This window comes from Somniosus microcephalus, chromosome 11 (assembly GCF_052327205.1).
Source record: "Somniosus microcephalus isolate GS21.2 chromosome 11, FLI_Smic_1.0, whole genome shotgun sequence".
Taxonomy (NCBI): Eukaryota; Metazoa; Chordata; class Chondrichthyes; order Squaliformes; family Somniosidae; genus Somniosus; species Somniosus microcephalus.
Window position 1 is genome coordinate 188670637 of NC_140997.1, and position 26037 is coordinate 188696673.

At 48.0% G+C, this 26037-nt stretch overlaps 1 protein-coding gene across 1 annotated transcript in view; it reads right to left on the reverse strand.

Moving 5' to 3' along the window:
• Positions 1-26037, reverse strand: part of LOC147111056 (receptor-type tyrosine-protein phosphatase gamma-like) — a gene marked incomplete at its 5' end in the record, with an annotated part of 521022 nt that overhangs the window by 489623 nt on the left and 5362 nt on the right. The gene's annotated exons all lie outside the window — the stretch shown is intronic.

The following is a 26037-nucleotide window of genomic DNA, read 5'->3' on the forward strand; positions in this document are numbered from 1 at the left end:
CTGAGCTATATTTGGATTATGCAGTCTGAGCATGTGCATTGCCCAGATGCGTCAGTACCTTTCAGTCTGCTGAACTGATTAAATATTTTCCTTCAGCTTCCATCATTTTCTGCTCAGTAGCTTTTCTTCAAATAATTTTAAAAAACAAGGACGAATTTTCAAAAGCTTTACTGAAGTCAAATTTATATTGATTGATTTAAACTTACCTGTGTTTTGTTAATAAACAAATGTAGAGAGGCAGATAAAATTTCCTGATTCTAATTTATTTGTTCAAGACAACAATTTGAATTTTGAAAGCAAAGAAAGCATCTTTGAGGGTAACAAATAAGAAGGAGGGATAGGAGGGAGCAGGGAAACAGGTTGTGGCCTTTTGCTATCTGCCTTTGGGGGGGGCGGTTACATAGAAACATAGAAGATAGGAGCAGGAGAAGGCCATTCGGGCCCTCGAGCCTGCTCCGCCATTCAATGAGATCATGGCTGATCATCCAAATTCAGTACCCTGTTCCTGCCTTCTCTCCATATCCCTTGATCCCTTTAGCCTTAAGAAATATATCCAACTCCTTCTTGAATATATTTAATGAATTGGCCTCTACTGCCTTCTTTGGCAGAGAATTCCACAGGTTCACCACTCTCTGGGTGAAGAAATTCCTCCTCATCTCTGTCCTAAATGGCTTACCCCTTATCTTTAGACTGTGACCCCTGGTTCTGGACTCCCCAGCCATCGGGAACATCCTTCCTGCATCTAGTCTGTCTAGTCCTGTTAGAATTTTATAAGTGTCAATGAGATCCCCTTTCATTCTTCTGAACTCCAGCGAGTATAAGCCCAATCGACCCAATCTCTCCTCATACGTCATTCCTGCCATCCCAGGTATCAGTCTGGTGAATCTTCGCTGAACTCCCTCCATGGCAAGAACATCCTTCCTCAGATAAGGCGACCAAAACTACACACAATACTCAAGGTGTGTTCTCACCAAGGTCCTGTACAACTGCAGCAAAACATCCTTGTTCCTGTACTCAAACCCTCTCGCTACGAAGGCCAACATACCATTTGCCTTCTTAACCGCCTGCTGCACCTGCATGCTTACTTTCAGCGACTGGTGCACAAGGACGCCCAGGTCTCGTTGCACTTCCCCTTCTCCCAATCTATTGCCATTTAGATAATAATCTGCCTTCCTGTTTTTGACACCAAAGTGGATAACCTCGCATTTATCCACGTTATATTGCATCTGCCATGCTTCTGCCCAATCACCCAACCTGTCCAAATCATTCTGGAGTTTCTCGGCACACACGCCCACCCAGCTTTGTGTCGTCTGCAAACTTGGAGATATTACATCTAGTTCCCTCGTCCAGATCATTAACATATATTGTGAATAGCTGGGATCCAAGGACCGATCCCTGCGGTACCCCACTAGTCACTGCCTGCCATTCGGAAAAAGACCTGTTTATTCCAACTCTTTGCTTTCTGTCTGCCAACCAGTTCTCTATCCAAGTCAATGCCTTGCCCCCAATCCCATGTGCCTTAATTTTACACGCTAATCTCTTATGCGGGACCTTATCAAAAGCCTTTTGAAAGTCCAAATACACGACATCCACTGGTTCTCCCTTATCTATTTTACCAGTTGCATCCTCAAAAAATTCCAGTAGATTAGTCAAGCACGATTTACCTTTTGTAAAGCCATGTTGACTTTGTCCGATCCGTTCACTTTTTTCCAAGTGCTCTGCTATCACATCTTCTATCTATATATATATAAAGCGGTTCTTCTGTCTGTCTGTCATTCCGTCTGTCTGTCTGTATTGAATTAACTCGAAAGTTATAGAGCGTACCTACACGTGTGTTACGTCGAAAGAAAGCTGACGATTCCAGAACCATCCTAAGCATATTTACGTTTCGGCCGGACAAAAATTGCGCCCGCGGTATCCAAAAAACGTTCAACATTCCGCTCATTATCCACTCATTAGCATCGAGTGACGTCGAGGTCGACCAATCGTACGGCGGGTTCCTGGCGCGTGCGGCCAGGCCCTCCTACGGTCGAGTGACGGGACGATTGACCAATCCTACGCTTCGGTGACCTGACGGTCCACCAATCGGTGCCTGTGTGGGCGGGCCTTATCGTTCTGAACCGAGGTGAGTTGCCGCCATCTTGATTCCAGACTTTTCATTTCTTTTTCCCGCTTTCTGCGTCTTTAAAAAAAAGTTCCTTTTAAAACAGAAATTCTTTTTAAAAAAAGTTAATTACTTTCAGAAATTGTTTTAAAAAAAAGTTAATTACTTTCTAAATCTTTTATCTAATCTCATTAATTTTCCTACCTTTCCCCGTTTTTGCAGGTAGGCCTCTAAGCCTGGGCGTCTGTTGCCAGCCATGCTGGACCCTAGGCAACTGTTTTGTGGCAAGCTCCTCCCACCCCTCACCCCCCGCCCCTTCGGTCTCCCCCATCACGTGATGGTTGACCAATCCTATGGTGTGTGTGGGCGGGGCCTGATGCTTAATAAGACAGAATAAATAAAAGTTACTTTAGTCTTCGCGAGCACTGGAGTGACTGCAGCAACTATTGCAACGTAAGTGAAGAGATAGAGAATAAATAATTCCGTTTTTATATCTTCTAACTTTATATCTTCTTTCCTTAAAGGCTTTTGTATATCTTCTAACTTTATATCTTCTTTCCTTAAAAAACTTTCGGTTTTCAAAAGGCGAAAGTTTTTTAAGGAAAGAAGATATAAAGTTAGAAAATATACAAAAGCCAAAAGTTTTTAAGGAAAGAACATATAAAGTTAGAAGATTTCCAATTTTGTACTTTGCAGCTACTTTTTTTTTTAAAGTAAAGAAATGTTGCAGTTTTTATTAAGAAAATTTTTTTTCCCGTGCTTCCAACCGACATGAGAAAATGGCCGCCGGCTTCTTCACGCACCTTCAAGGCTGGCCGCACCCGCCCTGAAGGCTGGCAGACAGCTTTTTTTTCTTTCTGCCCCCGCCCCCTATCCCCTCTCCTCGGTCCCCCCCCCTCTCAAGGGTTAACCCGGCAACCGGATCTGGAGATCGGGAGGGGAGGAGGGTTATCCCGGCAACTGGGCCCGGCCATCTTTCATCCTGGCAGTTCAATGCAGCGACCCCACAGCGCCATATTTGATCCTGGCGGCACAATTTCCTCGTGACGCCATCTTTGATCATGGCAGAACTTCAATGTGGGCCCGAACAGCGCCATCTTCAGTCTGGGCTGCCCGGTTTCTTCCTCCTTCCCTCTCTCCTTCCCCCCTCCCCCTCCCCTCCCTTTCCCCTCTCCCTTTCCCCCCTCCCCTCTCCCTTTCCCTCCTTCCCCCCTCCCTTTCCCCCCCTCCCCCCACCCTTTCCCCCCTTCCCCCGTCCCAAAAGTCCCCCCCTCCCCTTCCCCCCTCTCCCTTTTCCCCCCCTTCCCCCCAGTCGCGCTCTCTCTCTTCCCCCCAGTCGCGCTCTCTCTCTCTCTCTCTCTTCCAACAACAACATGCCCTCGAAAAAGCCTCGGCACCGCCGGGCACTCCAGCTAGTATATATATATAAAAGGATCGTGGTGTCTGTCTGTCTGTGTGTCTGTCTGTCTGTGTGTGTGAATGTCCGGGCTTCAGTCAAAAGTTAGAGCGTACCTACACATATGTTATATCAAAAGAAAGCTTATGATTAGGGGAGTGTCATAGGCATATTTACTTTTTGGTCAGACAAAAATTGTTCGGACAGTAGACAAAAAACTTTCAAAAAACGGGAAAAATCCGCTCATTAGCGGTTGACCAATCCTACGGGGGAATCCGCTCATTAGCGTTGAGTGACGTGAAGGTTGACCAATCCTACGGGGGGAGCGTGCTGCGTCACGGGGGGCGTTTCATGGCATGTCTGGGCGGGGCCTAATCCTGCAGCCTGCCGTTAGTGCCTCACAAAATGGCGGCCGCCCTTCTTCACCTGCAAAATCTCCCTCCGGCTCTCACCTTTTAGCGGGGGAGAGGCTGCTTTAAATTAGACTCTTCATCTCTTTTGTTTTTCTTTTCTCTGGCCAGCTGCGCGGGAAAACAGACAACCATACGGCCCGAGAGAGAGCGAGCGGGGGAGCAGCAGCGGGAGGCCGCAGCGGCAGCTGAGCTCAGGTGAGCGGCGGCGGGCCGCAGCGGGAGCTGAGCTCGGGTGAGCCAGGCCGGGCCTGAGGCGCTACGCCGTGCGCGGGGGCTCCGCTTCACCGGAGCGGCAGGGGTCCATCGGGCCGGGCCTGAGGCGCTAGGGAGGGAGAGGGGAGGGAGGGAGAGAGAGGAAAGGAGGGAGAGACAGGGGGAGGGAGAGAGAGAGGGGGAGGGAGGGAGAGAGGGAGGGAGAGGATAGGGGGAGAGAGAGAGGTGAAGGAGGGAGAAAGAGGGAGGGAGAGCGCGGAGAGGGAGGGGAAGAGAGAGAGAGAGGGGGGAGAGAGAGGGGCAGGGAGAGAGGGGGGCAGAGAGAGAAGGGAGAGGGGGAGCGGCAGGGAGAGAGAGGGGGAGGGAGAGAGGGTGAGGGAGGGAAAGAGTGAAGGGGTGGGAGAGGGAGGGAGAACTCGCCTTCTTCCTTCCTTCCATCGGCCGCCGCAATTCAAACTTCCCGCCGACCTCACGAAATGGCGTCCGCCCTTCTTCACCCGCCGGGCTCTGAGTCCAGCCCTGGGGTGTCTTCCTCTCTTCTCTATCTCCTTCCCTCACTCTTTCCTTCCCTCTCTCTCTGTCTCTCTCTCTCTCCTTCCCTCTCTCTCTCTCCCTCCTTCCCTCTCTCTCTCTCTCTCCTTCCCTCTCTCTCTCTCTCTCTCCTTCTCTCTCTCTCTCTCTCTGCTTCCCTCTCTCTCTCCTTCCCTCTCTCTCTCCTTCCCTCTCTCTCTCCTTCCTTCCCTCTCTCTCTCTCTCTTTCCCTCTTGCTCTCTCTCTCCTTCCCTCTTGCTCTCTCTCTTTCCCTCTCCCTCTCTCTCCTTCCCTCTCTCTCTCTCTCTCCTTCCCTCTCTCTCCTTCCCTCTCTCTCTCGCTTCCCCCCAGTCTCTCTCTCCCCCCCAGTCTCTCTCTCTCTCTCTCTCTCTCCCCCCCAGACTCTCTCCCCCCATCTCGCTCTTCTCCCCCCAGTCTCTCTCTCTCTCCTTCTCCCGCTCTCTCTCTCTCCCTCCCTCCCCCTTTCTCTCTCTCTCCTTCCCCCTTTCTCTCTCTCTCTCCTTCCCCCTTTCTCTTTCCCTCTCTCTTTCCTTCCCACACATATATATATAAAAATTATTTCAACTTTTTTCATAACAACATGCCCTCAAATGGACTCTAGCATTTTTCCCACTACCAATGTCAGGCTTACCGGTCTGTAATTCCCCATTTTCTCTCTACCATCCTTTTTGAACAGTGGGGTAACATTAGCTACCCTCCAATCCATGGGAACTGTTCCAGAATCTATAGAATTTTGGAAGATGACCAGCAATGCATCTACTATTTCTAGGGCCACTTCCTTAAGTACCCTAGGATGTAGATTATCAGGCCCCGGGGATTTATCGGCCCTCAATCCCATCAATTTTCCTAACACCATTTCCCTACAAATACTGATTTCTATCAGTTCCTCCCTCTCATTAGACCCTATGTTCCCCGACATCTTTGGGAGGTTATTTGTGTCCTCCTTTGTGAAGACAGAACCAAAGTATGTATTTAATTGGTTTGCCATTTCTTTGTTCCCCATTATAAATTCCCCTGATTCTGACTGCAAGGGACCTACACTTGACTTCACCAATTTTTTTCCCTTCACATATCTATAAAAGCTTTTAGTCAGTTTTTATGTTCCCTGCAAGCTTACTCTCATACTCTATTTTCCCCCTCTTAATTAATCCCTTTGTCCTCCTTTGTTGGATCCTAAACTGCTCCCAATCCTCAGGTTTACTGCTTTTTCTGGCCAATTTATATGTCCTCTCCTTGGATCTTATGCTATCCCTAATTTCCCTTGTTAGCCATGGTTGAATCACCTTTTTTGTTTTATTTTTATGCCAAACTTGGGAAGAGAGTGGGCGTGGAGGATGGAGGGAGGGTTAAAGGTGAGATGAGTGACTACAGAACAAGGGGGAGGGCTAGATACAAGAGTTCAGCACATAGTTCAAAAGGGAAGAGGTAGTAAGGTAGGAAGAGGCTGGTCGAAAACAAAGGTGTAGGTGGAAGATGAAGGGGGGAGGGGATGAGAAGAGAGCCACCGAGAGCCAAATGATCCCGGCAACCCACACCCCAAATGCAACCTGCAGCCATTGGTGGCTTCTTTACCCACACACCAAACCATGCCATACCATCCACTGCTTCCAACCTGAAAAAAGCAAAAGACAGAATGAAGCAAAAAGTAGAGTTCAAGGAAGAGAAACAGAAGCGGGGTCATAAGAGAGGGAAACAGCAAATTAAGACAGTAGACAGGTCAGAGAGCAACCATATTCTCTGACTTGCCATTTGGAATACCATGGGAAATTGGTTAGTTATAAAATCCTCCGTATAGCACACACTTCCTGCAAGAATCACAATTATCTCCTGTTACACTTCAGTCATCACACTTTAGCAAAGACATAGGAGAACTGCTAGTTTTATTTAAATATATGTAATTTCTTATGATTTCTCCAGTTTCAATGTCAGCTCAGTCGCAAACCTATTGGAGGAAATTTTAACCCTACCCACGTGGTTTTTGCCCGGCATTTAAAATCGCCCAGGTCACTTATCTGCCCAGGATCCGTCGGGAGCTGAACTGCCACTGTTTTAACCTGCTCCATTGAGCAGGCAGGTGGCAAGGACAGCACCCAAAGTTGCCAGGGTCCTGTTTAACATATGCATGTCGCGTCCCAACTGCAATCTTTACTAAGAGACCTGAGCGGGAGTGGCAGTGAGTTTCCCGACAGGTCAACGAATAAGTGGACCAAGGACCAGAAGAGGCCTAAAAAGGAAAGTTTAAAGGTAATTTTACTTTCCATGTGGGGTCAGAAAGAGCAAGAGCGTTCTTCTGAGCACCATAAGGAAATCTTAGGTGTCCCATGGCATGATCTCACTTCCCATCCTCCCGGTCACGAGGACCTACAAAGGACAGCCTGGTGACTGTACCCACCACTTACCTGGTCTTAACACAGAATGGCTAGGAAGTCGGCTGGGCGGGAAGTCTGGTGGCATTTAAATGAGGCCCAAGGATTAAAATACCCTGGGTCTTTTTTTTTGCTGCAGTGGGTGAGTTTTGAACCGACAAAACCAGCCCGCAGTTAAACTCTTGTTATTGCATTAGTGTCTGTTGCTGCAGAGTTACGACATAAGAACATAAGAAGTAAGAGCAGGAGTAGGCCGTACGGCCCCTCGAGCCTGCTCCGCCATTCAATAAGATCATGGTTGATCATCGACCTCAACTCCACTTTCCTGCCCGATCACAACCCGCTGAGTGAAGAAATTCCTCCTCATCTCAGTCTTAAATGACCTACCACTTATCTGAGACTATGCCCCCTAGTTCTAGACACTCCAGCCAGGGGAAACAATCTCTCAGCATCTACCCTGTCAATCCCCTTCAGAATCTTGTATGTTTCAATGAGATCACCTCTCATTCTTCTAAACTCGAGGGTATAGGCCCATTCTTCACAATCTCTCATCATAGGACAGCCCTCTCATCCCAGGAATCAATCTAGTGAACCTTTGTTGCACCGCCTCCAAGGCAAGTATAACCTTCCTTAGATAAGGAGACCAAAACTGTGCACAGTACTCCAGGTGTGGTCTCACCAAGGCCCTGTACAATTGTAGCAAGACTTTCTTACTCTTATACTCCAACCCCCTTACATTAAAGGCTAACATGCCATTTGCCTTCCATATTGCTTGCTGTACCTGCATGCTAGCTTTCTGTGTTTCTTGCACGAGGACACCCAAATCTCTTTGAACACTAACATTTGAAAGTTTCTCACCATTTAAAAAATATTCTGTTTTTCTATTCTTCCTACCAGAGTAAATAACCTCACATTTCCCTACATTATACTCCATCTGCCACCTTACTGCCCACTCACTTAGTCTATCTATATCCCTTTGCAGACTCTTTGGGGCTGATTTTCCCGCAGGTGCGGGGAATTGTCGGGTTCCCCGAATGTCGGGTTCCGACCCGAATCTAAATGGGTCAGCCAGCTGCACGCAATTTTCCCTCAATTGGCCAATTAATTTCCAGCGTGTGGGCACCCTTGCTAATTGTCCATTTCCAGTCAGAAAGCCCCACAGTATGAGGTCATCATTCATGGTGCTTTTAAAGTCTCCAGCAAGCTTTTCAACCTCTGCAGGCTTCCCAACCAGTCGTACAGAATGGCAGAGGAGCCTGCACCAGCTGCTGCCAGCGGCAGAGCCCGAGCTGCCACCAAATTTGATGAGACCTCATTGCAGACATTGGTGGATGGGGTTAGGGCCCACAGGGAGGTCCTCTTCCCTAGCTCAGGGAGGAAGAGGCCTCCCAAAGAGACCAGGGCTGCTTGGATGGAGGTGGCTGCAGAGGTGAACTCTCAGGGAGTCACCCGACAGACCTGGATGCAGTGCAGGAAGCGCTTCCATGACCTTCACCGCACAAGAAAAGTAAGTATGAAGTTTCCATCACCCTCAACCTGATCCCCATTGCCGTTCGCCAACAGCACTCAGCTTCAGCACTCTCTTCCTCCACATCCCACTTCACAGTCACATCCATGCACCCTTACCCATTCCCTCTCTCTCTATGCTCACATTCACATAACTATTCCACCATGCAGCCCTCTCACTGCCTCTCACTCTGATGCTTGGAACACAACTGACAACACACAGGGAGGGCCCTTGGTCTTGCAGCCTCACACCATCTTTGTCTCCTTCTAAGTATCTATGCTATGCAATCTCTACACTCACTCCTGCACTCTCACTCAAACTCCAATTGTCTCCCTCATTGCAAGAAGAGAGAGCTCACAATAGGAGAGAGCGAACGAGGACTGGAGGAGGACCACCCTCAATCGCCCACCTGACCCCCTGGGAGGAAGCAGTGATGGAGATTGTTGGGGCTGACGTGGCGGCGGAAGCTGGGGAAGGAGAGACAGGAGCAAGCCCGAAAGCTGGTGACAGAATAGTTTCCCATCTCTCTCATTGACATAGCATGAGTCGCTGATATGATTCTGAAGCTACATCATTTGGACTTATGAGCATCTGCCAAATCCAATGTGCAAGTAGCCTTGGCATCAGATCTCTAACTCTTTCCTTTACTCCCCCACAGGACCATCCAGAGCCCCCATCCCCACTGTCGAGGAGGAAGAGGCTTTTCAGCCAGACTCCTCAGAGGAAGCTCCAGCCTCTGAGGGCGCAGCATCAGCAGAAGTAAGTGCACCCAGCACCAGCGCAGGCACTCACACATCGCGGGGGGGGCGAAGACAGGGACAGCAGTGGAGAGCCCTCGTCGGAGGGCGCAAGCCTCTGCCGGCTCAGCTCAGCTGCATGTGGACCCTATGCCTCTGAGTCCATCCGCAAGAGAGGACGCGATGGATCTCCATGCACAGATGCAGGAGTCTCTGGCAGGTTTTGTCTCCAGGGTCGCTGCGCGTGTGGAGCGAATGGAGGAGTCCACGGCGAGCATGAGCAGAGCCTTATTGGAGTCATTGGCGCATGAAAGCATCACCACAGAAAGGATGGCTACCTCCGTGGTAAGGCTGGCTAACGCCGAAGAGAAGAGGGCTGCGGCCGAGGAGAGGAGGGCTACGGCCGAGGAGAGGAGGGCTACGGCCATGGAGGAGCTTAGTCGCCAGGGTATCGAAAACATGGTGAGTGCTCAGAATAGAATGACATCTCTTGAGGAGCGATGGGCATCTGTTGAGCACCGAAACCAGACCTTCAAGGAAGTCCCTCTGAGCAGGACTTCCAGTGCAGAGACGGGTCCCCATGGCCCCCCTGATGTGCAGCAAGGTGCTCTCCAGCCACTTGCAGGTGCTGAGGGGGACCGGACCCATGAGAGGGAGGTTGTTGGCACACCTCAAGGAAGTGGGGGTTTCTCTCCACGCGCTCACACTTCCATGCCACTTCAGAGCCCTCGGTCAGAGCCCCGCCGGAGTTCACACCCAAGTGAGATAGGAGTCTCAACCCCTGCACAGCCGCAGGAGCAGCAGACTGCTGGCGAGCCCTCACAGGCTCGCCACCCCAGAGGACGCCCGCCAAAGGTGTCAAGACAGGAGCAGCAGGAAAGTGAGCATGGGGCCTCCACATCTGCTGAAGCCACAGGGGTACCACTACGTAGGAGCACGCGTAAGAGAAAAATAAAGCACCACTAATCACAAGGGTAGTCACTTGGGTGAAAAGTCTTGTATATCGTTTTAATGCCATCAGTTTCTTGTACATAAAAAATCTGGTGGCAACTGCTGCAGTTGTGGCGTCTGTCATTTGGCGAATGGGGATTTCACATTGAGGCCTTAAGATTACTTGCAGATGTCAGCAAGCTGGTCAAATAGGTAGAAATGCGCAGGCATGGGCCACTGTTCATGGTCAGCTAAGAAGCAGCGAGGCTACAGTGTTTGATGTACCAGGCTACGCAAATCTGGCCAGGATGAGTGCGTTCCTTGCATTCCGCCCAGCAATGTTCTCGCGCACTGGTGCCGCTGGTTGACGGGCCTCTGCAGGATGCTCGTTTCCGTCCTCCTCCTCCTCAACATCATCCTCAGCATCATCCTCATCCGAGGCGGCTTTGTGAGGAGCCTCTTGGGCCTGGGGAATCGGCAAGCCACGAGGCTGTGCCATGTTGTGAAGCACACCGCATACCATGGCGGTTTTGGAGACCCTGGCTGCTGAGTACTGTAGGGCTCCACCTGATCTATCGCGGCATCTGAAGTGCATCTTTAGCAATCCGATGGCTTGCTCGATAATGCATCTGGTGGAAATGTGGCTGGAGTTGTAGCGCTCCTCAGCTTCGTTGGCTGGTCTCAACGGCGTCATTAGCCAAATCCACAGGGGATATCCCTTGTCTCCAAGTAGCCATCCCTGAAGTTCGTTTGGCGGACTGAATAGCGGAGGCACAGTAGACTGATGCAGTATGAGGGAGTCATGGCAGCTGCCAGGATACTTGGCACAAACATGCAAAATCACCTTCTTGTGGTCACATACCAGCTGAACGTTAAGGGAGTGGAAGCCCTTGCGGTTGACAAAAACTCCTGGATTGTGATGGGGTGCCCTAAGGGCCACATGTGTGCAGTCAATGATGCCCTGCACCCTTGGAAAGTCTGCCAGCTGAGCTAATCCAAGCGCTCGCGCCTTCACACTTGCGCGATCCCTGGTGAAATGGATGTGATTGTGCGCGAGGGCAAAGAGGGCATTGGTGACCTGTTTGATGCAAGTGTGTGCGGCTGCCTGGGAGATGCCGCTGATGTCTGCTGCTGATCCCTGGATGGAGCCTGAGGCATAAAAGTTGAGTGCGGTGGTGACTTTGATGGCCACTGGTAAGGAGTGTCGAACTGATGCTCTGGGCTCCAGGTCTTGCTGTAGCATTGCGCAGATGTCAGTCACTACCTCTCACGAAAGTTGGAGCCGCCTTTGGCACTGCTGCTCAGTCATGTTGAGGTAGCTCACCCTGTGTCTGTAGACCCTGTTTGGGGGGTATCTCCTGCGCAGACGGCCTTCCATGCGCTGGCCCCTTCTGGCTTGTGCTGTCTCAGGTGGCTGAGCCACAGCCTGTCGCTCCTGCTGGTGCTGCTGTTGTTGCTGGATCTGCTGCAGCCTCCTCTGCTGTTGGAGATCCTCTAATGCCAAGAAGGGAAGGAACAAAAGGCCTCCCATGCTTCTGGCAGATGTCTCCGTTGAGGAAGCGCTGAGTGAAGGTGGTGAGAGGGGCTTCCCAGGAGCTCACACTGGAGAAGAGTGTGAGGCTCCAACCTTCCACAGCTGTGCCTAAGCCTTGAACAAGTTGCCCCAATCCTGGAGCAACAAGGTCCTGCAGCCTACAAATGCTGTCTGATTAAATCTCTTCATTCCTGATTGACCTGCAGCTGAAAGTAAGCAAGCCGACATTGTTCACGCCAGGTTTCATCAGTGGTGTTCCCACCAGGCGTGGTTTATGTGGGGAAAGGCTGAAAATTGCAAGGGCCCCTTAAAATTGGATTACAGATGCCAATTATTGCTGATTAGGCTCCCGACGACCAGTCCCGCCTGTTGCAGGTGGGACTGATTCGGGTCGCGTTGAAACACCGGGGCAACAGTCGGACGGGGTGGGGAATCGGGCGGGGGGGGGGTGCGGGTCGAGACCCCCTATTTCTGCGATTTTCAACCCCTGCACGCCTGAAACCCCGCCTGACGGCTCCAGGAAAATCGGGGCCTTTGTGTTCTCCTCACAGCTTGCTGTCCCAACTAGCTTTGTATCATCAGAAAACTTGGATACATTCACTCGGTCCCTTCATCTAGGTTATTAATATAGAATGTAAATAGCTGAGACCCCAACACTGATCCTTGCGGCACCCCATTAGTTACAGCCTGCCAACCTGAAAAAGATCCATTTATCCCTACTCTCTGTTTTCTGTCCGTTAACCAATCCTCTATCCATGCTACTATATTACCCCCAACCTCATGAGCCCTAATCTTGCGTAATAACCTTTTATGTGGCACCTTATCGAATGCCTTTTGGAAATCTAAATGTACTACATCCACTGGTTCCCCTTTATCTACCCTGCTAGTTACATCCTTAAAAAGCTCTAAGGGGGAAAAAGCAACTAGCGCCCGGGCGCGGCGATGTTTGCACCGCTCGTGAAATTGACCAGACATTTTGAGGCGGCGCTAAACACTACCGCCACGATCTCCTGCGCCCGCAGATCGTGACGTCTGTCGAGCGTGCAATGCCCCGGACCGGATATTGAGTGGCGCCCCCTGCCTTTCCGCCTGCCGCAATGACAGGTTGAGGGGAGCATTTTGCAGTCGGGAAGGGACTGGGGGAGTGCTATGTAAAGGCGACCACTTCCTGCCTTTTTCTGTCGGCGGCATTTTTGCACCACGCATTCGGAGAGAGAGAGAGACTTCTGGAGAGATTCAACGCGGTGTGAAGGCGTTTTGGGTACTGAGCGGCACTTTGCAGGTTCATTTTGATTTGACCTTCCTTGCATCGATTTAGAAGAGACTGTTGGGGCTGCACTCTCAGCTCTTTCCCTGGGCCTCTCCATTGTTCTTTCCAGCAGATTTGATGTACAGGTCTCTCCAGGCCGAGATTCAAGGCTGCAATGAGCAGGGTGTGGATGGAGAGCAAGATCGACCCTCCCCTTTAAGAACTGGCCGGCACCAGTGTGACTGTGTTCCATTGCTGACTCACATCACATGAGCTTTGCCAGCGCTCTGAGGTAGCGCCTCGCTCCTCGGCGTTAGCGCCTTGTGTGTAGCGCCTGATTTAGCGCTCCAATCACCTCCAGGGGCGAATGAAGGTAGGTTTGCAGTCTGAGACGATAATTAGCGCCAGGCACTAAACTTTGTGCCCGGCCGATTAATGTGCCCTAAATGGGGCGATACCGAATTTCTCTCCCTAATAAATTTGTCAAACACGATTTCCCTTTCATAAAACCATGTTGACTCTGCCTAATCATGTTATGATTTTCTAAGTGACTTGATACACTTCCTTAACAATGGATTACAGCATTTTCCCGACGACTGATGTCAGGCTAACTGGCCTGTAGTTCCTCGTTTTGTCTCTCCCTCCTTTCTTGAATAGCAGTGTTACATTTGCGACTTATTTGTATATTAGTTAAATCTTGAATTTTATTAATTAATTGTATATAATCCATGTATGTCAAAAAGATAACTGGGCCAATGTTACGTCCTGCTGCCATTCCAATTTCGACCACAAACAGTGTGATAAACAATGTGGCTTCGTGACTTGCTCAATTTTTCAGTCAGGCATTTGAAGCTCCCAAAGTAGACAGGAGCTTCATTACTCTGTACAAAAGCGGGGAGGAAGAGCGCTACATTTCCCAGCTGCCAGGCATATTGCATGTTGAGTCCTCAGAAAATGAATAGAATCTGTCAAGAAGGAGGCCTAGGGTAGGCCCAAAAGGTAGGAGGGCCTTGAAAAGCCCAAAGATTTTTCAGGTGCCTTCTTGCAATATAAAAAAAATTATTAACTGTTTAAACATGGGCTTTCATGAGCCTTTATGCTAGTTGTTAGTTTTTTTTTGCCCACACATCCTTTTACTGACACCTGTGGGGTCCTCTAAGCTGGCGTCTTCGAAGAGAAGCTTCTGAGAGATGCCAGGTTTCTCAGGCTGCCTTGGGGCTGCACTTTGCTCTCCCTCTGGCACCTGCAACTTCACATCTGCAGGGAGAGCTAACATTATCTCACTTTGGCAGAACTTGTGCTAGTGGAGGCTCCTTTTACTGAAGGAGACTGTGCAACAGGCCCTCTGTGACATCGCTACAAGATGTGAATTCCTGACCAACTGTTATGTTGGGAGTTTCTTCAGAAGCACCCCAATCACAGCAGTTCATGCTTTACATGGTATTACATGCCAATATGCATACTTAATGCCACTTCTCTAATCTAAAGGACAACAGATAGTATTTCAGTAGTCTTTTCCAGAACACGATCCAATGAAACTCTACCATCCTCATATTTGCGGCGGCGATGGCCAGATGGTCAGTTGAATGAAATTTTAATCCACAGAAAATGAAATGATCAAATCATTGGCAAACTCCAAGATGTGCCAAAAGCTGTGAATCAGCTTTCTTTTTCCAATTTTCTTCCCTCCTCCCCTGAAGGTAATGGCTGGCCCTCAAGTACTGGGTAGCTTTCCAGTGCCTCACCCAAGTGGCATCCTTCACATGTGAGCTTAGCCAGCAAGTGTTCACCCTGGGAGCAATCACAACACACGGAATCCCCTCCTCAGTACATGGCCACATACACGTGCATTTTACAGCAGGGGTGAGGAGGGGGAACCCTGGCCCATTTTCCCTTCCCTGGTCTAGGGGCACTGAAGCCAGCTATAGCCCACGTAATATTTGTGCTGCCTCTTCATTATCCAGAATCAGGCATCCAGCCAGCGCTACCAGTGGATATCGTGCGCTGCCGAGCCATTTAAAGGGAGCCAACACCTCTTAGAGGGGAGGCGCACTCTAGCTGCAGAAGGAAGAAAACAGTTCCAAACAGAGAAATGGCTCCAGCAAGCACGGAGAGGACACCAAGGATTTCCGATGCTGCCTTAGAGGTCCTGGAGCAGACTGTGGTTTGGAGGAGGGAAATCCTCTTCTCCCCAGGGGGAAAAAAGCCCTCCAGGTAACAACTCCACAGCCAGTGGAAAGAGGTTGCTGGGGAGGTCAATGCCAGGATCTTAGCTCCAATACATGGCTGCAATACTGAAAAAGTTCAATGATCTCACAAAAGCTGTCACAGTAAGAGTACTGAGCTTTTAGGCCGGAATTTTCATTACCTGGACAGGTCAGTTGCAGGCAGTCAGCGTGGAGGGTCGGGACCCCGTTCCTCCCACTCCTCAGATCGACATTCCCTTAATGGCACCTATTAAGGTAGGCCTGCGCATTTCCCGGCCCTATTAAATGGTGCGGGTCTGATGACATCATCAATGACTAATTTCAAGCCGGGATATTTAAAGGAGCCTTGACCACATTGCATTTGAAGGTTCATCTTGGATTGTACAGGCAGTACATTTCAGCATTTAGGTCTTGCTCAGCCTTGCACACATGGCTTCACAGAGGCCGAGGGCTGTACCCAAGTTTTCCGATGACTTCCTACAGTGCAGGGAGTCCGAGCACGCAGAGAAGTCCTCTTCCCTTCTGATGGGTGCAAGAGAGCTCCCCAGGAGACAAAAAGAGCCTGGCTGGAGATAGCAGAGGAGGTGAACAGCAAGGATGTGGTGAGGTGGACCTGGGTGCAGTGCCGGAAGCGCTTCAATGATCTCATGAGATCAGGAAAGGTGAGTGCAAAGCCTCACTCACCCTCATCCTGCTGTGCATCTCATTACATCCTCATCAATCTGCCTTCCCAAGCCTGCTCCTGCACATCATTACTCAAACCAATATACCTTGCACATCCACCCATCCCTCTCTATCTGCATTATCACATCCCCATCTGACTAACCACCCCTCACACTCACCCTCATCCTAATGCAATCATACCAACTAACACCACACAAGGAGGCCATTTAGCATTGGCACCTCACTCCCTCATAGTCAGCCTCTAAAGATGTAACCCACACATTCCTTACATTCATGCCATCACTCTCACTCAAACTTCTCTTCTTTCCCTCCTTGCAGGAGAGCCCACAATAACAGGGCGAGGGAGCGAACCGGAGGTGGCCCTCCATCATTCGCCACGTTGAGATCAGCAGAAGAGGTCACCCTGGAGGTCTCCAGAGTTGCGTAGCAGCCGGCGGTGGAAGACAGCGAGAGGAGGACCTCTCGGCAACCTAGTGACAGAATTACATCTCAAACAGCCACATGGCATACAGAAGTCACTCATATGGAGACTGATGTCAGCAGCCAGTGAATGTTCATCATGTGCATAATGGGATCATTGCCCATTGTTAATATCACATTTCTAAATCATCCCTTTACTCTTCCACAGGTCCATCAAGAGCCTCCGCCGCCCCCCACCCCACCCCCCCACTGCCCAGGCGGAAGAGGAAGACAACTCCTCAGAGAAGCCTCCAGCCTTTGCAGGTGCACCATCACCAGACATAAGCACCAGCGCAGATACGCACATCTCGGTGGGTCCCGCGCGCGAAAGAGCAGTGTTGTCACCTGGTGTCTCACAAGTGAGCAAGAGGAGATGGTGAAGACAGGGACAGCAGTGGAGACTCCTCGCCGGAGAGCACAGGACGCTCCCAGCTCTGCTCAGCTACATGCAGACGCTCAGCCTCAGAGGCCATTGAGAAAGAGGGCAATCCTGGATGTACAGGAAGAAGTGCAGGAGACTCTGACAGGTTTTGCGGCCACGATGTCTGCAAATGTCCAGAAAATGAAGCAGTCCATCTCCAACATGAGCACCACCGTGTCGCAGGCAATGGCGACGGTGGGCTCTTCCATGGAAAGGATGGCCACCTGCATGGAGCAACTAATGCACCACTCAAAGAGCACATGATCTCTGTGGAGGACAGATAGCAGCGGCTCACAGACCTCGGGGTAGAAATTCGGTGGGCTGTGCCACCAGTTAGCGCCTAAAGAGGGCACTCAGTGGCTTTAGCGCCACTGGCCACGCCTCCCGCGATATTTAGCTGGGGCGCTAAAGGCGGCGTTAGCCTGTTGTGCTGCGCCGCCACCAATGATGTCACCGGTGTGCGCAGCGCCCTGCCACCGCCCCGATCGCAATATTTGGCAGCGACCGCCTCTGTAGCGCCACTTGCTAATCGTGCCCGGTTCACGGGGCCTACCTGTGGCGGCAGTGGCGCAAATTAAGGTGGAGGTGCGGGGCGGCCGTTTTTTTTCGGCAGCCGCCTGCCAGCACCTCCGTCCCCGGCCTCCTATTCTCCCCCCGCGGCATTGCCGGCTGTTTTCCGAGAGCCCGGCACTTCTCCTCGGTGCCGGGCTCTTTTGCCGGCACTTGCGATCGCTCATCGCGCTGGTGCAGGCCCCTCCCCCTTAAGAATGGGAGGGAGGCCTGCAGTACCGCAGCGCGCTGTGCCGCAGCGTGTGGCGCTGCGATATTCAGTTTCAGCGCCCTAAGAGGGACGCAGAGCACCTCGAGCCTCGCCCCGTGTCCCTCTTGGGGCGCTCAAGCTGAATTTCCGGCGATCACTGCTGCTCCGATCGCAGCGCAAAATCTGGCGCCCAGGCGAGCTTGGCGCCCCGTTTGCGGCTCCACCCAATTTCTCCCCCCTCCTCTCTAGGAAGGTTGTCAATGTAGACTTGGGTCCTCATGGCCCCACTGCTGTGCAGCAAGGTGCTCTCCAGCTCCTTGCTAGCAGGGAAGTGCGGGTAGCCCATGAGAGGGATGGTGGTCAGAGGGGACATGGAAGTGGGGGCTCCTCTAAACATGCTCACACTTCTCCCCCTCAGTCAGAACCCCAAATGCCTCCTCGGATCGCGATGGCTGAGTCTGCCCCTGCACAGTCGCAGGAGGAGCAGACTTTGGCGGGGCCATCAGAGGCTCCAAAACCCAGAGGACGTCTGCCAACAGTGTCTATGTAGTCGCAGCAGGGAAATGAGCAGGCTGCCTCCTCATCTCCCAGTTGATGCTCCTCCTCCTCTGAAGAGTCAGTGCACTCTGCACCTTGCTCCTCATGCAGCGCTAATCCACGTTGCTGCGCTATGTTGTGAAGCGTGCAGCAGATGACGATGATTCTGGAGGCCCTGGCTGGTGCGTACTGAAGGGCTCCTCCAGATCTGTCAAGGCATCTGAAGTGCATTTTCAGCATGCCTATTGTTTGCTCTATGACACATCTAGTGGACATGTGGCTTATATTATAGCTCTCCTCGGCCTTGGTACTTGGCCTCCTCAAGGGTGTCATGAGCCATATCTTCAGTGGATAGCCCTGGTCTCCAAGCAGCCAGCTTGCGTGATGGCGCACATATGCATGATGATCTTCCTATGGTTGCAGACGAGCTGCACGTTGAGGGAGTGGAAGCCCTTGCGGTTGACAAATACTCCTGGGTGATGATGGGGTGCCCTGATGGCCACATGTGTGCAGTCGATGATGCCCTGCACCCGTGGGGAGTCATCCAGAGCCGCAAAGCCGAGTGCCTGTTCAGTCACACTGGCTTCATCAGTGACAAAGTTGATGTAATTGGCTGACTTGCCAAACAGGGCATCTGTGACCTGTGTGATGCATTGGTTGGTGGCCAACTGCGAGATGCCGCAAATGTCTGCTGCAGATCCCTGGAAGGAGCCTGAGGCTAAAAAGTTGAGGGTGATGGTAACTTTGACAGCCAATGGTAAGTCGTGTCCACCAGGTCCTCTGGGAATGACAAACTGCAGGTGCTTTCACCAGTCGCTGCCCTCTCTGTGCTCTCCCTTTTACCTAAAAGCTCATCCTTGTCCCGTTCTTTCATTTCATGTGCTGATACGAACATACCTCTGCCAGTTGAGGAAGAGGAAGCCAGCATTCCTGATGATGCAGCGATCCTCGATACCACCAGCTCAGATACTGGCACCACACGTACCTTAGAGGAGGTGCCTTCATGTGGCGTATCACTGGCCACAAGTGTACAGATTCTAGGGCAAGAGGATAGGACGCCACAGGCGCCAGCTCTCAGGAGGGTGCGATCACATACTAGCTCTGCCACAGAAGGCACAGATGCCAACTTCGAGGGCCCAGCCTACCGAAGAAGGCGGATAGGCATACAACAGGAAATGTTAGGTGCACTGGGCAGCCTGCCAGCGAGCTTTCGCGCAAAGGCTGAGAGTATGGAGGAGTCCAGCTCCAACTTGTGTCATGGCTTCGCGCAGAGCATGGAGACCATTCTGTCCAACATTGACCGAGTGGTCAGCTCCGTCAACATGACTGTGGTGCTCACTGTCCAGCCCCCACCCCCATGGCTAATGCCACGACCCCCAATCATCCATGGCTGAAAATCCTACCCTGGGTATCCGTAACTTCACTCCTTCCACCATTCTTCCCGCTCTCGGTGCTTCCACCTTTCTCAAGCCTAGCTTAAAAATATCACTAACACTTAATAAAAATGCAATTTGACTTATTCAATCATTCAATCAGTGACCCTAATACTAGACTGTATGTTACAGAGCATAAAAGTGAATAACCTCTGACTCGCCACGAGCAATGCCACAGAAGATCTGCTTGTGGTCTTATAAAAACAGCACATCCGTGCATTTTGTGTCTGTCACACATCAAGCATTAATCTCTAATTTTTGTGTCACACTTCAAAAAAAGAAACAAATGTACCCATTTGATGCAGGAGACAAAATGGCTGTAACCTCTAAGTGACCTTACTAAACATACTTTTTTTTAAAAAGGGGAAGTAAGCCAAGACTGTGACCAGCTGCCCAATTAAACTCTGATCTCAACACCGTGGTCACTGAACAGCAATTAGACTTCATAGCCAAACTGAAAGAAACATAGCACCACCTCACCAACAGAACAATAACAGTGCATGTTATAAGATAGCCCTTATAAAACAACAAATAATCTGACTTATAGTGAATAATGCTATAGAAAATCCATTATCCTTTATTAAAATATTGCGTTCTAAGTAACCATGAAAAGAAATAATGCAATCAGGCACATAAAAAAAATCAATTTCATACCCAGCTTGTGAAAGCCCATTGATGAATGAATTGGCAAAGCTAACTGAATGACTGACTGATAATTTGCTTGTACATCAACCCTTTTTAACAAAGGCCACACTCTGAAATGATCCAGTAATTCTTTGTCTGAACAATGATAAGCTTCAAATATTATGTTTCATACAAATATTAAGATGCTTGACAACTGTGTGAAACTATTATACAACTAAGACATCACCTACGAATATAAATCTACTTATCAAAAAATATGATTAAACAAAAGGACTATAGGCATGTCGCCAAGTTGCAACTGGAATATATAATTTGCACTGCGAGAGGTTTGGTTCATCCCATTCATAAATGAGAAGATTTACTTTCAGATCATCCATTTTTAAATCTAAAATCAATAATTAATTAGACCACTTGTCATCATTTTTCTGATCCAGATGAATCATTAAAAGGATAATTTTGAGGCAGCATAATTTGGAATGTTCTCATAATTATTCATTTACAGTAGCTTATTCCTTATAGTCAGGTGCAATACAACCATTTTCAGTGCTATTTAACAACAGATTCGGATTTCACTGCTTATTCTGGCTGTGCACTTTGATAATGATGGATGTATACTTCTGTCCACAGAAAAGCTCACTATGGAGTAATTTTGGAACACTATAAAACAAAACAGTTTGGAATATACTGTGGGTTTTGAGTGTTTTTCAGTTAATGTGCATTTGCATTGGGTGATGACTTGTGATTTGGGGATACAAAATACTATTTTATGTGGTACTGCTGGCTTCACTGGGATGAATTGGCACAATGTAGTCTCTATAAACACATCATTTTTCGACTGGTTTGAAATGGTATGACACTCAAACCAGCATAAAATGGAAATATAATCACCATACAATGATGATGGAATTTCAACTAGATTAATACATTTCAGTCTTTCTTTGGTGGGGGATGGCTTCATGCACATTGTACGTTTTAAGCCAGTTTTCAGTGGCCAGCAATCTCAGCCTCCCACTGCAAGCTATTATTAATGACAAGTTGAAAATATCACTATGCAACAATTGCCGCTTGTAAATGTGCAGGTTTGAAAACCTGGCAGGAGCCTGGAGAAAGAGCCCTGCAGCAAAATTTCAGAGTCAACTGGTGCCAACACAGAGGATATGCAAAGTGTGCTGAGCTGTGGAAGAAGTCCTCAGGCCACTTGGCATCAAGAAAGGTTTAAACAGGGCTATAACAACTTATGGCTAACTAAAAAGGCAAAGTTAACTGCAATAGTACAATTTCCTGCTCATAATTGCATCTCATCTCATCCCACGATGGTTAAGTCAGCACTTGGGTAAGATTAATTAATTTGGTTGAATATAGTTAATATATTGGTTGTTAATCCATACCTAAAAAGATACAACAGCTAGTTATTAATTTTCATTTCACCCAGAATCATTAGTTTGACCTTGGAGAGTAAAACAATTTAGGAGACAGTTCTTTCACTTCTGGAATCAGGACTCAAATCTAGTCGAGAGAGATAGTTATAAAGTGACACTCTGTTTCAATTAAGTTCCTACTCAATTCCGCAGCATAAAATGCCACGCGTTTGAAACACAATGAGGAATATAAGGGTGTGGGAAATTAAAAGGTCATGTTCTTCTATCCTTGGGTTAAAGTATATTATGGGGAAGTGTTACGCCTTATGTAATCAGAAAATTCTTATAATTAACATTTGTCTTCGAGGAAAGCCAATGTCGTACAATTCCTGCCAATACGATTAATACATTATGAAGCACATTCAGGAAAATAAACTACACTTAACTTTTAAAAGCTGTAAATTACTAAGAGCGTGTATATGTAGGTAGCCAAATGGCACTTAAAGTTGAGTCCTACATTGTCGCTGAGCTTGCTCCAATTCTTTCTTTTTAGCAGTATGGTGGTAAAGGAAGGCACATCTCTTAACTATAAAGGATATAATGGCATGGTATTCAGGTATTCCAGTAACGGAAAACGTTACTGTATGTAGAGCAAAGTATTTCATTACTGTTGTTTATCTGCTTTAAGCCTTTCTTGCTGTTTTATGCACAGTCGTGTTCCGCTAGTTTCTATTTTCAAAACAGGAGAATTTTTTGAAAAAGAAATAAAAGCTGAATGTCATAATTAAAAGTCGTTGTTCAGTGCTGACCCCGCCTCCCACCTAAGTAATAACTCTTTTAAATTTTACATTTGTTCTTTAAAACAAAAGGCCTAATCTCCCCAACTTACCATGATTTTGTAATTGAGACTTCAGTGCAGCCGCAAATATCTTAGGTTTTTACTTTATTTTTTAAAAAACGACTTAGCTAAAAATAATTGGATCTTGGGGTTGGAAAATGTCACGGAGAAGACATTTCACTGATGCATCACATTTAAAAATCCTTATAGCGCATTTGCACTGTGGAACCTCTTCAAGAAAAAGTTCTGCTATGTCAACTGCAGCTCTTGGTGCTGTAGGCACTGTCCTATTTATCAAGTGGATACAGGTTCTGAAGCACTAGATCCACAAGTAAATAAACGCCCAAAGGCAGGGGCCTCTACCTTCCTCACTGACTGGTTAAAGTCCTGTACAGAAGCATGACCACGTCACTACCATGTAAAAGGCAGGTGTGAGAGCTTTGAATCTCAGCCCATCACAACCAAAACATCTGATGCTCTTAGCCTCGGGCACAATGCTGCTACTGGAAGTGCAAGTCAGCACCACCTCTTTTGATAGTGCACACTTCTTAGAACAATGCTTGTTCTCTTGTTTACTTTGACACTGACAGTAAAGCAACAAGGTAAATAGGGATAAAAACAGAAAATGTTGGAAATACTCAGCAGGTCAGGCAGCATTTGTAGAGAGAGAAACAGAGTTAACATTTCAGGTCGATGACCCTTCGTCAGAACTGGAAAAAATTTGAGATGTAACAGTAAATAGGGAGATAGAGGGCAAACATATCCATACATTCATTTAAGAAAAACACAGGTAAATTAGAATTCAGATCAAGTTTTGATATTTTAAAGCCTATTTCAGCAATAACATTTTCTGACTCATTTTCCAATACAATTTAACATTAGCTTCCTGAGGCAATTACAGCACCACTGTACTTTGTCTCTCTTATTTAAACACTTTCTGTCCCGATTTCAAAGGTCACTGTTTCAACACCATAATAGATTTGCGCCCCGATGAAGGTGCTGAAAACTGCTACAAATACTTGAGGCGTATTTGTATTAATGCTTTAAATATTCAAACATTTTGTCCCGATGGAACTTCATTTCTTGCACTACTCATTGCATCTTCTCAAAATAGGCACAAGAGGATGGAACAAAATGAAATGAACCAAGTAAAGATTAATAAGCAAGATGAAAAGCTTCTTATTCCAGTGATTCTCGAGCAAGTTCATAACTTCATTCAGTGAAATTGTGTTTTTCATCCAAAATGTGGAAATTTTCATCACTGCTGGTAGAAAGCACACTCAAAGGAAACTTGCACCATTCAGACAAAGAATGCTGCATATCTAAAGCCAGTTTAATACCCCATTTATTTTGTCATTTTCCAAAGCACCAAAGTAACCAAGGCAGAGCAACCGGGTTAGAGGCAATGCACACCACCAAAAAGGGTGGTACAGGTATCACCCTCACCTACAACAGCATCGCCACCTCCCATGGGCAACAAAAACATTTGTCTGTCGTTCGTCATTTAGAAAGACAGAATAAGGTGAATTTAAAATGAATGTCAGCTGTCCAGTGGCTGAGATATAGGGGGTCATTTTCATCTTCATCGTTTGGGCAGTGAACTGCTCGTTATAGAAACTGCTTGATTTTGATTTCCATTGACACCAATGGAAATGAAAATTGGTCAGTTTCTAAAACAGGCCAGTTTACTGTCCAAATGGTGCAGATGAAAATTACCCCCATCTTTTGTCTTGGTGATGGGACACACAAACAATATACAAAGCTATCCAGAGAAAGCCATATTTCCAGGGTCGGAGTTGTGCATCAGTCCCAGCCAATTCCCTGCAGTGACATTGTTGCCTGTACGCAAAATCGAATTTAATCAGAAATTACCTTGTTTTATAATGTTAATGTATTCAAGCTTGCAGATTGGGAAAGAAGATAAAACTCATTATCTCCAATAGCTGAACCATCAGTGAAGCATCATTCCAGCCAAAATTCAAACATGCTTCATCTTAGGACTTGGTGGCACTTCTAATGATGTGAGTCAAGCTGTTTGTGAGTATGCCCTGCCAGTACCTTGCAATGATCTTGGGTGCTGAAACTAATCTTTGCAATCTGAGAACATTTTATAAGAGAAATAGATTTTCCCCGAGGAGTTGTTATCTGTTTTGACTACCTGTGTCCATGTGAGATGGTCTCCCATGGGGGATATTGATCATGTAATGTTTCACTGGGCCCCCAGTTAAAAAATCATAGAACAGTATTATGCAAGTCAAGTATTAGTAGTTACTTGGTGTGCATTTTTGTTTGTGTGTAATTATCTCATTTATATGTAAATTGAACTCTTAGGGGAAGAAATAATTATGGCCCAGGAATCGGCGGTAACTTTTGAAAAGTTTGGGAATTAGCACCAGGCGCTAATGCTTCAGACTGCACACAAAATTCAGTCTCATTGCACAAAAAAAGGACTGGAGCACTAAATCAAGCTCTAATGGTCCAGCTCAGTGGCGTTAAACTCGAAGCGCTGACCAATATCAGGTGCAGTCTAATCATAAGTCATCATTGCCACAGGCTCTTTCCAGTTCTTAACGGGGAGGTTCACTGATACCGCAGAACCTCATTCTCATTGATGCTGGCTGTGCAGCTGTCTCAGTCAGCAGCAGCAGGTCAAGGAGAAGGAGCCGGACGACTCAAGCAGCTCTAATGATGGAAGATCCACGCCCCAGGGAGAAAGCCCGCAGATGCATTGGAGGCATTGGTGTTCGCAATGGAAAGACGGAGGGCAGTGCTCTACCCGGCAAGTGGCAATATACTAGCATGGATTGAGGATTGGTTAACGGACAGAAAACCGAGAGTAGGAATAAACGGGTCATTTTCGGTTGGCAGGCTATAACTAGTGGGGTACTGCAAGGATTAGTGCTTGGGCCTCAGCTATTCACAATCTATATCAATGATTTGGATGAGGGGACAAAATGTAATATATCCAAGTTTACTGATGATACAAAGCTAGGTGGGAATGTAAGTTGTGAGGAGGATGCAAAGAGGCAATAGACAGGCTAAGTGAGTGGGCAAGAACAAGACAAATGGAATACAATGTGGAGAAATGTGAAGTTATTCACTTTGGTTGGAAAAATAGAAAAGCAGAGTATTTTTTAAAATGGTGAGAGATTGGGAAATGTTGGTGCTCAGAGGGACATGGATGTCCTTGTACACAAATCACTGTTAAAAGTTAACATGTAGGTACAGCAAGCAATTAAGAAAGCAAATGGCATGTTGGTCTTTATTACAAGAGGATTTGAGTACAAGAGTAGAGATGTCTTACTGCAATTATATAGGGCCCTGGTAAGACCACACCTGGAGTATTGTGTACAGTTTTGGTCTCCTAACTTAAGGAAGGATATACTTGCCATAGAGGGAGTGCAACGAAGGTTCACCAGACTGATTCCTGGGATGGGGGGATTGTCCTATGAGGAGAGATTGAGTAGACTAGGCCTATATTCTCTGGAGTTCAGAAGAATGCGGGGTGATCTCACTGAAACATACAAAATTCTTACAGGGTAGATGCAGGGAGGATGTTTCCCCTGGCTGGGGAGTCTAAAACCAGAGGTCACAGTCTCAGAATAAGGGGTCGGCCATTTAGGACTGAGACGAGGAGAAATTTCTTCACTCAGAGGGTGGTGAATCTTTGGAATTCTCTACCCCAGAGGGCTGT